The sequence below is a fragment of the Nicotiana tabacum genome, chromosome 20 (genome assembly GCF_000715075.1).
Source record: "Nicotiana tabacum cultivar K326 chromosome 20, ASM71507v2, whole genome shotgun sequence".
In the NCBI taxonomy this organism is placed as follows: Eukaryota; Viridiplantae; Streptophyta; class Magnoliopsida; order Solanales; family Solanaceae; genus Nicotiana; species Nicotiana tabacum.
The window spans coordinates 60909432-60924007 of NC_134099.1; positions in this window are offsets into that span (position 1 = coordinate 60909432).

Consider the following 14576-nt stretch of genomic DNA (forward strand, 5'->3'; position numbering starts at 1 on the left):
AAGGCCTAGTTCGAGCACCACTGAGAGCTTTGATAACTTCCAAGTGTCATTCTTCCATATATCCTTTGTGGTTAGGATGTCATCCTTTAGGGTAAGAGGAACCTGAATACAATGAGGAGGTGGAGGAGTTTGAGAGACCCAACGACTGTTCCACACGCTCAAGTTTGAAGACTTGTGAGGCAACCAAATAATCCCTTTGTTACAGACTTCCCAGCCTAGCATTATACTATTCCAGATAAAGGAGGAATTTTTGGTCGCTTTTCTAGTACTATAGAGGCCTAAGATCGTTTTAGCCCGGGGTGATTGAGTGTTATTAAGGAGTCTCCAAGTTAGACTAGGAAGGTTTACTAGGTTTTTCTTTTTGGCAGCATGTAAACCTAGCACACCCTCCTTCTTGTTTTGTATGATAATATCCCACTTTATGAGGTGAAGTTTTTTTGAGGTGTCATTAGTACCCCATATAAAATCTCATTGAATCTTATCTATTTTACTAAGGATCTTAGCCGGTAGAAGAGTGTACTGGATTATGTGATTAGGAAGGGAGTTTAAACAAGAGGTGGCCAAAGTACATCTACCTGCCATATTAAGGCAATTGGATTTCCAAGTAGTTAATCTTGAAATCATATTATCAAGGACAAATTAGAAGTCCTTGGCCATGGGTTTAGAGCTCGTAGTAGAAAAACCTAAGTATTTCCCCAAAGATTTACTAATCTTGATATTAAGGACTTGTGAGAGGTTAGCTTCAGTAATTTTAGGGCAGTATTTAGAGGTGATTATTTTGGACTTAGTCCTGTTGATGGATTGCCCTAATAGGTAACAGAAGGAGTCAAGGCAATCTTTAATGGCTCCTATAGATTTTTCATTAATCTGTGCCATTAAGGCTAGATCATCTGCAAAAAAGAGATGAGATACTTGGTGCTTATTATTGCCAATAGTAACGCAGTCCCAACGACCTAGATCAACTTTATGGTTAATTAGGGTGGAGAGCATCTCCATGCAGAGTATAAACAAATACGGAGACATAAGGTTGCCTTGTCTAATACCTCTGTTTGGGGTAAAATAACTAGTTCTAGTGCCATTAACCAAGATGGCTATTCTGCTAGATTAGATACAGTTCATTATGAGCTTTGTAATATTCGGATAAAATTTGAAAAATCTCAAGGCTCTATAGACAAAGGACCATTCTAGACGATCGAAGCCTTTTCCAAATCAATTTTTAAAATCATGCTATGCTTCTTGCCATGATACTTGTTCATTTTAAGAATTAATTCCTGAATAATAATAGCATTGTCGCAAGATTTCTTATTTTTTAGGAAGCTAGTTTGGAATGGGCTAATAATGTTGTTCAAGAAGGGTTTCAACCTATTTGAAATGATCTTGGTAATAATTTTATAAATAGTGTTGCATAGGCCTATGGGTCTAAAGTTTTTTATATTATTGGCGTTAGGAATCTTAGGAATTAGGCAAAGCAAAGTATCATTGATATTTTTAGGAATAGTACTAGTGTTGAAGACCTCTTGACACATGTTTGTAACAGATTTACCAACGATATTCTAATATTTTTGGAAGAAAAAAGGGTGAAGTCCATCAGGCCCCAGTGCCTTATAAGGCTTAAAACAATAGGCTTTTATAATTTCAGAGTTTGTAACGGGGGCATCTAGGGAGGATAAATCTAGATTGATAAAACACTTAGGATCATCCTTAATATGTCTCCAGTTGCTAATTTTGTGAGAGATTGTGAAAGTATTTTCGTAGAAGTCTTTTGTATGATTAATAATATCCTCAGGGTTATCAATCCATATACCATGATCATTTTTGAAGAAAACAATTTTATTGATTCTTTTCCTGTTAGTGGCCATGATATGGAAGAATTTAGTATTTGCATCGCCCTCGTTTAACAAATGGATTCTAGAGCGTAGCTTCCAGTAATCTTCCTCAATTCTAGGAATATTATTAAAGTCTTATATTAGAGTGGATCCTAAAGATTGAAGAAAAGTATTATAATGATAGGAAGGTGAATTTTGAATACCGTTAAGTCTTGATAGGATACGCCTTTTATTTTTAAAAATGTCCCCAAAAGTATTGTCTTTCCAAGTAATGACAGTATCTTTAAACGTGGACATTGCTTGGTTATAAGAATTGTTACCCCAAGTGTTATTAACAATGGTTTTAAAGTGTGGGTGGTTGCACCAAAATGGTTCCAACCGAAATGGTTTGCCCAATGAATAACACTGTCTTGGAATAAGGTTAACGAGTAGTAGATTATGGTCAGAATGAGTATTAGGTAGATGAGTAATAGAAGCGTTTGGAAAAAACTGGATCCATTGATCGTTACCAAAAAATTTGTCTAAGCGCTCCATGATTAGGCTATTATTAGTAAACCTACGATTAGACCAAGTATACTTGCAGCCTTTGTAACTTAAATTTTCTAATTTACAGTAGTTTATATTATTCCAAAGCTTAAAGGTACGTCTACGGTTAAGGGGTCTCCCTCCTATTTTATCATTAGCACTAAACACATCATTAAAATCTCCGCCTACTAGCCATGGGACACTATGACAATCCGCTATATTTTTAAAATTATTCCACATATGATCTCTAACTACAGAATTAATACTAGCATATATAGAGGAGAATAGCCATTTAAAATTGGTAGGTCGTTCCTCAATTGTTGCATGAATTTCATGGTTCCTACGCACAAAGTTGTGGACGTTCACTTTGGTGTGATCCCAAAGAATCACCATGCCCCCAGCTTGTCCATAAGCTGGTACCTTAATTAGCTCAGAAAACCAAAGTCGTTCAACAAGGAAGCATGAGCTTGCATTCTAGTCTCGAGCAGGGTAACCATGCATGGCCTGTGGTGAGCCATAAGATCCCTAAAATTCCTTCTAAAATCCTCATTATTCCCTCCCCTAATGTTCCACATTATGAAATTAGTGGGTCTAAACATCTTAACATTTGGGGTTGGGTTGTGACCATTCTTCAAGCCTTCCCTGGTGGGGGTTGAGTTCCCCCTCAGAGATGGCACAAGGATCATTGCCCTGTTCCCCATAGTTGGATCCTGTGGTAGACGAATGTCCATTGCACACTTGTATAGACTCCGAGGACAAGAGAGAATGTGCCTCTTCTCTTGAGCTTCTTTGAATAAGAAAACCTTTACCTCGTTTAGGTTTCCCAATTCCACCACTGATTTCTCTATCAAATCTATTGGATCGATCATTTCCTCTTCCATAGGGTTTCCTGTGTTTGGAACTACTGGAGGATTGAGATTGATGTCTTCCATAGGGATTTGCATGTTGGGGTTCTGTGGGTGTTGATGGTGTTGTGGTACTTCCCACTGCATCAATATAAGATTCACATCAGTTAGGGCTTTTGGGGGAAAGAAAGGTAGGTCTAGGCCCAAGTTCTGGGGTAGAATTGGGACCAGATTGAAATGAGGAGGTAGATTCCATTGGGCTCTCATTTCTTGGACTAAATTTGGGTTCATTGCTGGTGCTAAGGGCTGTAAAATATTGTTCACCCAGACATGATTCATGTAGTTGTTCATAGCAAGGTGAAGACCCTTTGACACTAGTTGAGCTAAGTAGCGTGAGTTTTGGATCAATATCAAACTCTCCTGCCCATTGATTGTGGCATTGAACATAAGACCCCTCCCCATTAGACCTATCTCTATCCAGGACAGTGGGTGATGGTCTTGTGGTAGTGGGGGTTGAACATAGATTATTGGGTTGTTTGGAAGTTGATTTGGTAGTGGTGGAAGGTTTGTCATGTTCACTGGTCTTGGGGAACGAAGGAGTTGAATGAGTCTATATCTCCTCATGTTGTTCAATGGAAGCCTTGGCATTTTTTGAAGCTTGGTTCTCACTTAAATTGGAGGAGGTGGACGGGTAGGGTATAATTGCATCTATATGCATGCAATCTGAATTGGTTAGCATAGGAGATATAGAAGAAGATTTTGGAGCAGATTTTGCATGACAATGTTTGGCCACTTGTCGCATGCTTCCCTCCATTTGTTCATTCAGAGACGTTTCGGTGGACAAGTATGGGTTGGCATTTGTAGTTTTTTGTTTTGTTTTTAGTGGTTATATCATTAGCATTAATATAATCAGTGTTAATAGGGTTACTAATTAGATTACTAGGATAATTGTTTCTAGAATACCAGTTAGGGACTAAGTTAATAGGATTTGTAGAGGTATTATTACTCTTCGTAGTAATTGACGTGTCCAAATTACAATTGGACTGCTGCATGTTGAGATTAGATCAATAAAGAATTATTTTTGGGAGGGTTAGAGTCCAAAACAATGTGCTCATTGCACAACTTGGAGAAGCGATTTTCCAGTTGAAAACCAGTTGTTTTAACATCCATTATGGCTTTGGTGGAATTGGCCATAGGATTATGGAGCATAATACCTTTGCTAGACGACAAGGAGTTGGGATCCTTATTGACAAATTTCAACTTTTGGGTGTTGATATACTTACCTGTTGAGGTATTGAATATTTTAACATCAATACCTGCCTCCATAGATGCCTCCTTCCCTGTATTTGGAATTTTTATTTCTGATCTTCTTGATTTCTGAAAAGATACGGTGTGCCAGTCATCCTCATTGCTTGATTTACCTATACTTTGAGTGCCTTGGATCTGGACTGATCTTTCTTTAATATTCTCCACCTAGGACTATGGGGTTAATATGATAGAGCATTGGCCTATTGTGTGTCCTAGTGAACCACATTTCTTGCACAAAATCTTGTCTCTTTCATATTCAATTATTTGTTTGTGTTCTTCGATAAATATGGATTTAGCCACTGGTTTGTTCATTGGCAGTTCCACACAAAGCCTAGCATATCGCCCTCTCAAAGTGGAGGATGTACAAGCATCAATTTTTAGGAGTCTCCCAATAGAGTTACCAATTTTTTGAAGAATAATCCCATCGTAGAATTCAGTAGGCAAATTTGGGAGACGGATCCAAATAGCAGTGCATATTTGTTTTGCATCAGATGCTACAAAATTTGGTTCCCACCTTTGGCAAGATAGGAAGTGGCCAAAGATGAACCATGGTCCATTTTGTAGAACTAAGTTCATGCTCTCTTGTTTTTGAAATTTTGCAATATAGTAATCTAAGCCTAAATCAATTAGGGGAAAGTTTTCATTTACTTTCCATAGTTCCTGGACCTTTTTTAAAGGATTTGGTGAAGAGTTCATTTACCTTGTAATTTAATGATTATGGAATATTTCCAAGGCATATACATTCGGTCCCTATTCTCTTGTGAGAGGATGATTTTTCCTTTCATAGTTGTATTAACATCTGAATGCCTTGATGAGGAGGAAGTATGAGCAACATTGGATAGAAGGATGGTGGATTCAATTATGATATCCATCTCTTCCGTTCCCTTAATTAATTTGTCTTTAAAGGTAGTTTGTTGATTTACAGAATTTTTGCGGGTATCATCGATGGTAATGTCGGGTGGTTTAGGGGGGGGGATAAGAACCATCTCTATATCAGTATTGGATTGGCTATGGCTACTGAATTTGGTAGAGGTAGTCTTAGGATTTTAGAAAGAAGAGGGAGCTTCTCTCTCTAGGAAGTAAACTCCTTCCTACTTCAATTCTTATATTCCCAAACCCTTATTTTATTTATTTAGAGGGAAAATTTGAGAGCGAAAATTTCAGAGGCAAGTTTTGCGTGCTCCTCAGTATTTGTATCGTCCTCGCATGCAAACCAGCTGCACTTAATCTTTATCCTTCTTCATCTTCTCTGCATCGAACGATCGAACTGGTATTTTTTTTGATTTTATGCATTTTTGTTTTTGTATATGTGTAATCGCGATCAATGTTGTGTCAAGTATGTGTGAAATTTCAAAAATAATGATTATAAGTTGATTCAGTGTCAAATAAGTAGCGGATTTTTGTAAGGAAGTTATTCAAAAATATTTGGTATTGAAATGTATTTGTGGTTCAATCAATATATTTGATTATGTAAAGATATTTCATAAAAATAGTCATACGAATTCATAAGCTAACTGTGTTTATGAATTTTTAGTTAACCGTGTTCATAAAAGTTAAGGACCAAGTGACATTAACTTTTGAACTAGGAACTCAAAGTTAAGGACTGAGTGTCCTTAACTTTTGAACTTGAAACTTGAAGTTCAGGATCAAGTGTCCTTAACTTTGTAACTTGACACTTGAAGTTCAGGACCAAGTGTCCTTAACTTTTCAACTTGAAACTATAAGTTAAGGACTGCCTGTTCTTAACTTCTTAACTTGTAACTCTTTTACTTGAAACTATAAGTTAAGGACTGCATGTTCTTAACTTTTTAACTTGTAACTCTTTTACTTTTGAACTTGAAACTTGAAGTTCAGGACCAAGTGTCCTTAACTTTTCAACTTGAAACTATAAGTTAAGGACTGTCTATCACTTTTTACCTTGAAACTTGAAGTTAAGGACCAAGTGTCCATAACTTTTGAACTTGAAATTTGAAGTTCATGACCTATTGTCCTTAACTTTTCAACTTGAAACTTTAAGTTAAGGACTGCTTGTCCTTAACTTTTTTACTTGAAACTTGAATTTCAGGACCAAGTGCCTCGAACTTTTCAACTTGTAACTGTAAGTCCTAATCTTTTAGTGCTAATCTTTTATGTTCTTTTTCCTTCTTTGTAGTGTGCTAATGGAAGGAGATTGCGTGTTCGAGTTTGATGTTTGGCGTAATTTAATGATCTATTGGAAAGGAGATTTACAGTATAAGGAAACAATCAAAATTTTTTTGTCAAACAGGCAGTGGAAGAAGTTGAGGGATGGTATTTTCGGAAAATTTTCCGATTACAAAGTGTGAAGTTCTTTGGTAAACTTATTCATTGTGTATTGCTTTCAAAAATTGTAAATAATGACCTTGATTCGATGACATTCAAGGTTTTTGACCATGAAATTAAGTTTACACGTGAAGCATTTCATATAATTACTGGTTTGAAGTGTTATTCTTCACTGGACATCAAAGGTTTGCATGAAAAAGAGAATAGGCTTTCGAAAGTTTATTTCCCCGGAAAGGATAGAGTTGATTTGGGTGATTTGTTTAATTTTATTACTAGTCACCCAAATGGTACATCTGCATCATTTGTAGGTAGCGATGATGATGCTGTGAAGTTGGTAGTAATTTATTTTGTTGAATCTGTTTTGATGGGGAAGCGGAAGAATAGGAATGTGTCCGAGCAGATAATGAAAATTGTAGACGATGATGAACTCTGCTCTTCTTTCAACTAGGGCTCTCTTTCTTATGAAACGTTATTAAAATCATTGAAGAGTTGTTTGAAGCCTAATGAGAATGAGAATGAGAAAGAGAAAGACAAAGATAAAGACAAGGATAGCTACACTATACTTGGCTTCCCTTTTGCTTTTTGTGTTTGGATTATGAAAGTATTGCCTATTTTCCAGGAAAAACAATTTGTGAACTTTCGAGAATTTGGTTTTCCTTGGATGTTATGTTATTTGGAAATTAAATCTCCACAGTATGATTCTCTGTGTAAAAAATACTTCCATAATGAAAATGTAAGTTAATCTAATTACTAGCTATTTTTTTGTTTATTTATTTTAGTTCTGAAAACTTATGTTTTTTTGTTATATAATAGTTGTATAATTTGATTGAGGCGGCACCATTTATTCCTATTGAAGAAGATACAAAGCCTATTAGTGTGCATGAGACAATTTCTCAAGAGCAAAGCTCAGTGCCATCTTCCATACATTTTGATGAAGTCATGCTTAAGGAAATTGTTAAAGTAGGTTTTCTACCTTTGAATAGCATTAGTTTTTTATTTGATTATTTTTTGCTTAAGAGACTTTTTTGTTTTTATGGTTTTTTATTCAGAGATTATCAGAGAGTTTTAAAAAGGATCTGCATGCTGAAGTTACTAGAATAAATCAAAAAATATTTGTATCAGAAAAAAAGATTCAAAATGAAATCAAGGTAATATCATTAATTCAGTTAGTCTAAGTTCAGGACCTTGTGTCCTTAACTTTTGAACTTGTAACTCAAAGTTAAGGGCTGCCTGTCCTTAACTTTTTTACTTGTAAGTCTGTTGGGTCATCACTTGTTTTAAAATGAAATTCTGCATTCTGAGGCCTTACAAACCTCTTTTAACATCACCTCAATTTGCATGCACAGTCCGTACGCATAGTCGGAGAGCCTATATGTGAAAATCTGTGAAAATGATAAATTTTGACTATAAAATGAGTTAATTTGACTTCGGTTAACATTTTGGCTAAACGGACCTGAACCCGTGATTTGACGGTCCCGGAGGGTCCGTAGGAAAATATGGGACTTGGCGTATGTTCGGAATCGAATTCCGAGGTCCCAAGCACGAGAAATGATTTTTAAAGAAAATTATTTTCTGAAATTTTTTAAAGGATTTGGAAATGAAATTTGATTAGAACATGTTGGTATCAGGCCCGTATTTTGGTTCCGGCGCCCGGTACAGGTCTTATATATGATTTAAGATAATTCTGTGAAGTTTGGTAAGAAACGGAGTCCGTTTGACGTGATTCGGACCTTAATTGGAATGTTCGGTGTTTAAAGAAGTTTTGAGAAATTTCATTGATATTGAGGTTTAATTCGAGGTTTCTGATGTTATTTTGGTGATATGACTACATGAATAAGTCCGTGAGATATTTTTGAGGTTGTGTGTATATTTGGCCCGGAGCTCCGAGGGCTCGGGTGAGTTTTGGATAGGCCACGGGGTGCAATTTGAACTTAGAAAATTGTAGAATTTTAGTTGGTGTGCCCAGGCCTGTAGGCTTCGCATTTGCGAAGCCTGGCTCGCAAATGCGAAGGCTGGATCGCAAATGCGAAAAACAGCCTAGGCCTGCCTTGTTCGCAAATGCGAGTATTCTTCTGCAAATGCGAAAATCCCTGTTCAGCCTTGGGTTGCAAATGTGACATGTTGTTCGCAAATGCGAAGGTCCTATTTTCCTGAAGGGTTCGCAAATGCGAGCCCTGTTTCGCATTTCCCAACATAGCAGAGGTCGGGGTTCGCAATTGCGAACCCCTGTTCGCATTTCCCATACCTGCGACCTGCAACTTTTATACTTAACCGATTTTAAACCCATTTTTCATATCCTCTCAAAACATAAACACTCTAGGACGATTTTTCAAAGGCTTATTCTTCTCTAAATCAATTGTAAGTCATTTTTAATTAGTTTTCTTTGATCATTAACATCTTTTAATATGATTTTAACTCAAAATCAATGATTTTCATGAGGGAAATTGGGTGTTTTGGGTAGAACCAAGGTTTTTCAAAAATTGGGGATTTGGACCTCGATTTGAGGTCCGATTTCAAAACAAACCATATATTTGGGTTCGTGGGGGAATGGATAATCAGGTTTTGGTTTGAACCTCGTGTTTTGACCATGTGGCCCCGAGGGCGATTTTTTGGGTAAAACTTTAGAAAACTCATTTTTATGAATTGGGGTTGATTCATTTAGAGTTTATTGATGTAATTAAGTAACTTGTGACTAGATATGAGTGAATTGGTGGTGGAATCAAGGGGTAAAGCTATAGTTGAATCGTGAATTGTGTTTGAGCCAGTTCGAGGTAAGTGGCTTGTCTAACCTTGTGTGGGGGACCTTCCCCTTAGGATTGGTATATTTGGTAATTGAAATGCCTTGTACGTGAGGTGACAAGTGCGTACTTGTGCTAATTGTTGAAAATCCTATTTTCTTAAGTAATTACTAGTATGTTTCCTTTCCTGTTTCTATTACTTACACTATTAAGCCTATTGTTAGCTTAGGAAAGCATGTCTAAGTGACTTAATTGCTTCATTTGGTTTAACCTGCCTTACTTGAATTATGTGCAGCATGCTAGGCTAGAATCACTTATTGCCTTAATATGAATTTTGCTATTTCTGTTCATCTTCCTGCTGCTGTTGTGTATTTATTTTGAGACTACGGATGTGGGATTCCGGTAGCTCCCCTTTGTCTGTTTACTTTGGGACTACGGGTTAGATTTCCGGTAGATCCCCCTGCACATTTACTTTGGGACTACGGGTTAGATTCCCGGTAGATCTCCCTGCACTAGGTATTTACATTTGGGACTACAGATCGGGATTTCGGTAGATCCCCGCGCATTGATAGTTAGATTACGGGACGGGATCCTGGGAGATCCTTCGAACATATATATGATGAACTACGGGACGGTATCCCGGGAGATCCATTGGACAGTTGTAATTGGGACTACAGGACGGTATCTTGGAAGGTGCCCTGGTTGTTGTCTCTGTGTTGAGCTGTATTTCTTTCCGTGGTTTGTTTTGTCTCTGTTCTAGTTGTTGTTGTTCTGTCAATTCTATGTTATTTCTTACTGTTGCACTTATTTATACTATTTTATTCCACACTGTTAACCCTTATATTGTATTTAACCTCAGTAGGGCCCTGACCTTCCTCGTCACTACCCGACCGAGGTTAGGCTTGGCACTTACTGAATACTGCTGTGGTGTACTCATGCCCCTTCTGCGCATGTTTTTCATGTGAAGATCCAGGTACTTCTACGCTGGCCTACCATCCTTGAGGGAGGCAACTACTTAGAGACTTCAAGGTACATTTGCTGCATCCGCAGACTGAGGAGTCCCTTTCTATTCCTGCCTTTTAGTATTTAGCCCTTATGTACTTTCTGTTCTTATTAGACAAATTCCGGAGTTAGAGCTATGTAGTGTTTCTTTTTCTTAGCTTGTGATTCGTGGGTTTTCGGGTCTTGGATTCAGATATTGGTTTTGAGATCTATATAAATATGGCGTATGCCGAGCGGCACATTTAACACTGTTATTGCCTTAGTTCTGTTTTTAAATTATTTTACTTCCGCAAGTTTAGGCTTACCTAGTCGTAGAGACTAGGTGCCATCATGATGGTTCATGGAGGGCGAATCGGGGTCGTGACAAAGTCTAAGTTCAGGATCATCTGTCCTGAACTTTTGAACTTGAAACTGGAAGTTCAGGACCATTGTCCTTAACTTTTGAACTTGGATTCAAAGTTAAGCACTGCATGTCTTTAACTTGAAGTTAATGACCTATTGTCCTTAACTTTTGATCTTGTAACTATAAGTTAAGGACTGCTTGTCCTTAACTTTTGAACTTGAAACTTGAAGTTTAGGACCAAATGTCCTTAATTTTTGAATTTGTAAGTCTAAGTTCAGGACCATCTGTCATGAACTTTTGAACTTGAAACTTGAAGTCCAGGACCAAGTGTCCTTAACTTTTCAATTTGAAACTTGAAGTTCAGGACCAAGTGTCCTTAATTTTTGAACTTGTTACTCTAAGTTAAGGACTGCATGTCCCTAACTTCTTTACTTGTAACTTGAAGTTTAGGACTACCTGTCCTTAACTTTCTAACTTAGTTTTTTTCACAGGATTTAAAGAAAAGTCTAGGATCAAAGATTGATACTTTGTTGAAGATTTATGTGAAACCTGATGAAAGGAACATAGAGAGAGAATCTAGTGTTCCAATTACTAAAGATGGAGTTGATGATCATTGTCATGGTACAGAACCTACTGTTACAATTAACAAAGATGCAGGTGGTGATGAATGTGATGATATGGATGTGCATGCAGAAGTTCAGTATGAAAGCGATTATAGAGATGGACATCTAGATGATGAAACTGATATCGACACTTAAATTGCGAAAGGTTAGATATAGATTTTGAATTTTTTTTCATTGAAATTTATATTCAATAGCGTAATACATATAAACTTTTTTGTGATTACAAATATTTGTAGAATCTATTGACGGAGTGGAAGTTCAAGATGTAGTAGAATGTCAAGACCAGGAAAATCCAAAAGAAACAGGAGTAACAGAAAAAAATTTGTAAATGTGGAGTGCAATCTCAGGATTTAGAAAGTCCATTGAGAACAAGTGTCAGTGAGATTGTATGCAAATATTTAGAAGGAACATATGATATGTCTACACCTCTCTTATAAAGAGAAATTTGGAGTTCAAAATTATACCAATCAAGGTTAGATGAAATTTTCATGATATGTTGAATGTTAGTTTTAGTGAACTATTAGAATGAGTATTAATTGTAAATGTTAAAGAATCTTTTGAAGTTGCAAGGGAAGAAGCTGGAGTGGAGTATCAAGAGAAAAGTGGAGTACAATCTCAAGACCTAGAAACTACCGAAGGAACAAGCATAAGTGAGATTGCTTCCAAATGCATAGATGGAACATGTGATCTCTCTACACCTCGCTCTCTTACCGACTATATTGGAAACCAAGAAAATGCTAGTAAAGATAATGATTTAACTGGGATGATCTTGACAATTACAAACAGTTAGATAGTATTTTTTTTATTTTATACATGTTTGTTTTAATCAAAGATTAGTAACAAGTACTAATTGTGTTAGCTCTTATTAATATTTTGCAGAATCTTGTGAACTTGCAACTGAAGAACATGGAGAACAGTTGCAAGATAAAGAAAATATGCAGTTGGAAGATAAAGAAAATGCAACCAATATGTCAGCTCAATTGTCTGTTGAAAAAACACAAGAAGGCAGTGTGAACAAGACATGTATTGATTGTGTCCTAAATATTATATTCATAATTAAAAATGCTAGTACATTTAATAATGTTCTTAGTTTTTGTCTCTTCATTTGACGACTTGCAGCAAACTAATATATATATATATATATATATATATATATATATATATATATATATATATATATATATATATATATATATATATATAGTGTTGTCTACAGAGCAAAACAATGATGAAGCTCTTAACCAATATACTAGGAAAAGAAAGAGAGATAGTATTGGTTATGATGGTCCGTCATTTTCTATTCTTACTCCTACTCCTCCAAGTACACAAATGAGCATTGATGGGGTTTGTCTATAGAGGTTGAAGGAAATATTGAAGAAGAGCTTGGTCGAGGTAAAAGGAATAAGAAGCTTAGTTGGTAGTTGAAATCTCCTTTTGATCAGGAAAGAAAAACAGGAACATGATGGCGCACAATGAAAATACTCCCAAGAGTTCGGGCTGGATAAAATCAACATATACTCGTAGATGTATTTTTTATTATGCCAAAGATGATGCAAAATTATTGAAGAAATTCACTGGGTAGTTGGGCAAGGAGAAAAGGAAAGGCTGCAAAAAACAGTAAGTCCCTTAATGTATTTCATTATTTGTTAATTGCTTAAATTCGTGTCCTTAACTTTTAATTTTAAATTCAGGACTAAGTGTATTGATATTGAAATTCCTAAAGTTAAGTGTCCTTAACTTCTGTGATTGTGAGTCTAAGTTTAGGACCAAATGTCCTTAACTTTTCAACTTGGAATTCAATTTTCAGGACCAAGTGTCCTGAACTTTTGAACTTGTAAGTCAAAGTTCAGGACCATGTGTCCTTAACTTTTGAACTTGTAAGTCTAAGTTTAGGACCAAGTGTCCTCAACTTTTGAAGTTGAAAGTCTAAGTTCAGGACCATGTGTGAACTTGAAACATGAAGTTCAGGACCAAGTGTCTTTAACTTTTGAAGTTGGAGCTATAAGTTAAGGACTGTATGTCCTTAACTTTTATACTTGTTAGTCTAAGTTAAGGACAAAGTGTCCTGAACTTTTGAACTTGTAAGTTAAGTTCAGGACCATGTGTCCTTAACTTTTGAACTTGAAACTCAAACTTCATGACCAAGTGTCCTTAACTTTTCAACTTGAAACTCTAAGTTCAGGACTAACTTCTAACTTTGATATTTTCAAAATTTTCAGAGGACAAACTGATATATATGCTGATGATAATGGTGTGAGAACGAATCCATATAAATTGTATCATCAATAAATCAGTAGCAAAATGTTCTTCCTAGAGCTTTCAGATAGTAGCTTTGTACTTGATGATAAGGTTTGATAATTCGCAAGGCATTTATTTTCTTTATTCTTAATTTATTATTTTTAATTATTTTATGACTGATGGATTTGTTTTATTTTTTGCCTCTTTATGAAGCACATTGACATTGCCCTATATTATTTGAGAAAGAAGGAATGCTACCACCCTCGCGACCATCCTTTTCGTTGCACAACTACATATATACTTTTTGATAACTATATGGTGCTTATGTATAAGGATATCAATGAAGATGCTGCAGATGAGTTTTGTTGTGGTGATAATCAATTGTTTCTGACACCATATGTGTGGGGTGACAGTTGTAGATATGGAACTGCTTGGACAGAGGTTGACAAAATCTTTTTTCCATGTCGGCTTCCTTGAGAAGATGATAATGATGTGACACATTTTCTTTTGGGGGTATTGGACTTGAATGAGAAAAAGATTGATGTGTACGATTCCATATATAGTGAGTCATATAAGGCATGAATGAATCACATTGAAATGTATGCACACATGATCCCCCACTTGCTAAAGTTCTCATAGTTTTACAAACATCACAAGTCTTTTGGAAATGCATTCAACAAATTTGATATTTAGTGGCAAAGATCACCACACCAAACTGGATCGTACGTGTTGTTATTTGTTATATAATTTATATGTACTTTAGATTTATTATTTAATTGACTCCATATCTTACATTTTTCTTAGGATTGATTGTGGTGCATTCCTAA